The sequence below is a fragment of the Cricetulus griseus genome, chromosome 2 (assembly GCF_003668045.3).
Source record: "Cricetulus griseus strain 17A/GY chromosome 2, alternate assembly CriGri-PICRH-1.0, whole genome shotgun sequence".
Classification (NCBI taxonomy): domain Eukaryota; kingdom Metazoa; phylum Chordata; class Mammalia; order Rodentia; family Cricetidae; genus Cricetulus; species Cricetulus griseus.
Genome location: NC_048595.1, coordinates 158,011,591 through 158,015,350, shown reverse-complemented (window position 1 = coordinate 158,015,350; position 3,760 = coordinate 158,011,591). Strand labels below are relative to the sequence as shown.

Sequence of the window (3,760 nt, the reverse complement as noted above, 5' to 3'; positions counted from 1 at the left end):
GTATATCTGCACACTAGAAGAGGGCACCAGATCTCATAACCGGTGGTTGTGAGCCACCATGTGGTTACTGGGAATTGAACTCAGGACCTCTGGAAGAGCGGTCAGTGCTCTTAACCTCTGAGTCATCTCTCCAGCCCCCAAGAAGTATTATTCTTAATAGCCAAAAAGTAGAAATGGATTACATAATCACCAAATGATGAATGAGGGGAATAATATGTCTACCAGTGCAGTGGGGGTCTTGTAAGTAATAGAAAAGGATGAGGCACTATATGCTACAACACTACTATAACAATCCCTCAATGAGAACATCCCACTAGTGAATACAGTCAATATTCAGGCCACACCCATGGTTCTCTTCACCTGCATTGTCCAAAAGAACAAAATCTCCAGGGACAGTAAGTATATGGTGCTTTTCTAAGGACTGATGATGTGTGCCCATGTATATCTGTCTATCATTGTGTATGTTTGCACATGTGTTTGACTGTATTGTATCTGTGTGCATGTGTAGGTACTTGTGTATACATGTGTAAATGGGTGTGTAAGTGTATGCATTCATGTGTATCTGTATACCAATGTGCATATGTGGTATGTGTATGTGTGCACATGTGTTTGACTGTATTGTATCTGTGTGAATGTGTAGGCACATGTGTATATGTATGTGTAAATGGGTGTGTAGTATGTGTGTATCTGTATACCAATGTGCATATGCAGCAGTGTGTATGTGTAAGTAAGTGTGAATGCCTACATATGTGCATGTATATGTTTGAGTGTACTGTAGCTGTGTTATGTGTGCATATATGGTGTGTATGTGTGTATGCATGTGTGAATATATATACATACATATATGTGTGTGTGTGTGTGTGTGTGTGTGTGTGTGCGTGATGTTTGTGTAAAATTTTTAGGAAAGTGACTGATAATGAGTTTCTATTTGGAATGATGAGGATATCCTAAACCTAGCTCATGGCAATGCTGGTAACTTGTGTGAAGAATACTAAATTAAGTTGTGCCCTTCAAGTGTGTGAATAACTGACACATGGGTGGGTAGTGGCAGGGTACTAATGATGAGCTTTCTAGACTCAGCTAAGCATGCTGTTCTTTCCCCCCTTTACTGATGTGAGCCCTGGGCAATCTGTCGGAGGTTTTATTCAGCTATGAGAAGAAGGGAGCTGCTTCTCCTCCCTTTTTCTTCTTTGTCTGTGTCTCATAGACAAAAGGATCCCAAATGACATCCTCAGGCTGGAGTTTTGGTCAGGGAGAAAAACAAAGATGATCTAATACATTGAAGAACCTTACAAGTGTTGCTTTGGCTGAGGTCAACTGAAAGACCATATGTACGTATGATTGGACTTTGAGAGTTTTTAAGAAGGGGTTCAATTGCTCAAAGTGTCCTTTCTGTTTGTTTTTGAGATAGGACCTTGCCATGGAGTCCAAGCTGACCTGGAGCCCTCTAAATGCTGGAGTTAGAGGCCTTCCCTACCATGCCCAGGCTGTGTAAGCTCAGAGACCGCCTTGTTCACAGCCACAATTCTCTGGAGATCCATCCATGTCACCGCCCTATGTCTCAGGAGTTTGTTCCTTCTGAGTGGTGTTGCACAGTGTGGCCAAACCAGAGACACCCAACCATTTATATCTAAAGGTATACAGGGTGTTTCCAAGTTTCTTGTATTCAAGTTTTTCAATTCTTCCTGCTTGGCCCATGATAGCCTGAGATTCTCATTTGGTTTATGCCTCTGGTGCTGGGATTACAGGAACAGGCCACCATGCTCAGCTCACAAAGAATCCTTTTTATGTTTTTGTTTGTTTGTTTTTCGAGACAGAGTTTCTCTGCAGCTTTGGACACAGTCCTGGAACTCTCTCTGTAGACCGGGCTTGTCTCAAACTCACAGAGATCTGCCTGCTTCTGCCTCCTGAGTGCTGCAATTAAAGGTGTGTGCCACCAATGCCCAGTTAAGGATCCTTATTAAAGCATAATTTACAGGCTGCCTAGTTTTTTTCCTTGAATTTATTGAAAACACACACCCCCACACACATGCAGGCATGCATTAGCAGTTCTGCTTTCTGTTTAGCCATGCAGACTCTGCCTCCTTTGTTTCTTTCCTGTTCCTGTGGCCAGGGCACACTTCACCTCCTTTGCTTTTGTGATGTATCTAAGTTGCCACAAGATCTTGTCTACTAATCACATCTGCTTGCATTTCTCGGATTTTCTGTGTGTAGTCCACAATTGGATGTGTCTCTTGCTGGTGGACCCTGAGCTGAGATCTGCTGCTTCCTTCATGCCAAGGACATACTCTCCTGGTGTGCCCCAGAAGTGTCTGTGATCTCCTGTTATGCTACAGGAAGTGGCTGTGCTCTCCTGGTGTGCCCAGGAAGTGGTTGTGCTCTCCTGCTATGTTCCGGGAAGTGGCTGTGCACAGCAGATTCGCATCTTGTTTCAGGGATGCCTCTGGGGTGGGTTGCTTTTGTCCTGGAAATCCCTGTAATGTTGATGAAACTGTGCAGAGCTACACTTTGGTCATGTCTTCCAACTGTCTGCCCTTCCTGTCCTCTCAAGGCTGACTAAGTTTCAGAGAACAGTACCCTCAACTGATTCCAGCACCCATGGTGTTGCACCCTTGACCTTCCTGGAGCTGGTGCCTCACCCTGTTGACATTTTTCAGGTTCTATTCTGATCCATCAACTCATGCCAGATGCTGTGGTCTATGAAGCCACAGATGCAGGTTCTGTTGGCTTTTGTATATTCACATTGGGACGATGGGAGCCCATTTTTCCTGACAGTTAGTGGTAACCTGATAGTCAAGCCTCCGATGGAACTTTATCTCTCCTCACAATTAAAGGCTCTCAAAATTCAACTTGTTTTTAGACTATTTATTTATTTATTCATTTATTTGTTTATTTTTGAGTTTGTCTGTGTAGCTTTGGAGCCTGTCTTAGCACTCACTCTGTAGAGAAGGCTGGCCTTGAACTCATGGAGATCTGCCTTTCTCTGCCTCACGAGTGCTGGGATTAAAGGCCTGCGACACTACTACCTGGCTACTTATTTTTATTTAATGTGTACAAGAGGCTTTTGTTTCAGTCGTATGTGTACCACATGTGTGTCTGGTATCCACAGAGATCAGAATAGGGTCTTGGATCCTTTGGAACTAGAGTTACAGATGGTGTGAACACCCTGGTTCCCTGCAAGAGCAACAAGTGCTCTTAACCACTGAGCCATCTTTCAAGCCCTGGAACAAGACATTTCTGACTCTATTATTTTCACCTTTTCCCAGGTTCCACAACTAGCATCCTCCCTTTGATGCTTCCTGAGTAATGGTCAGGACAAAAGAGGAGAGACTGCTCAGAAACTGTGGAAAGTTGAGATTTTTTGCTACTCACAAGCTTTCAGATGATGTGTCCATGAGTGTTGTGGAGGTTCGAGGCATGAGGCTCCTAAGCCAGAGACAAAGAACTTCATTACTTATGGAATGGCATGGCTTGTTTGGGTGGAGTAGGATTCCACCCATCCACCAAATCCACCTGATTTCTATAAGCCCAACTCCAAGTCCCTAAGCCCATTTCCTCCAGTCCCACTCTGGGGTTTATCTGAGCACAGGTGGCATGTCTAAAGGTGATGTCTTTAACAAGGCTCCCCAAATTTGAAAGGTAATACCTGGGTCTGAGAAGTTCAGCAGTTTTCATGGCCTCTAGGTGGGTGGTTGTGTGGACATCTGTAACCAGTCACCTTCCCAGACTTGTACAAAGGATGGTCTGTGATTGGTAGCAT

At 44.1% G+C, this 3,760-nt stretch overlaps 1 long non-coding RNA gene across 1 annotated transcript; it reads left to right on the top strand.

Annotated features, from left to right (window-relative positions):
- Positions 1–779: 779 nt before the first annotated feature.
- Positions 780–2,849, top strand: LOC113833793. The gene is made up of 2 exons (XR_003481941.2): positions 780–1,636; positions 2,215–2,849. It is a non-coding gene; the product is annotated as an uncharacterized LOC113833793 (long non-coding RNA).
- Positions 2,850–3,760: the final 911 nt, after the last annotated feature.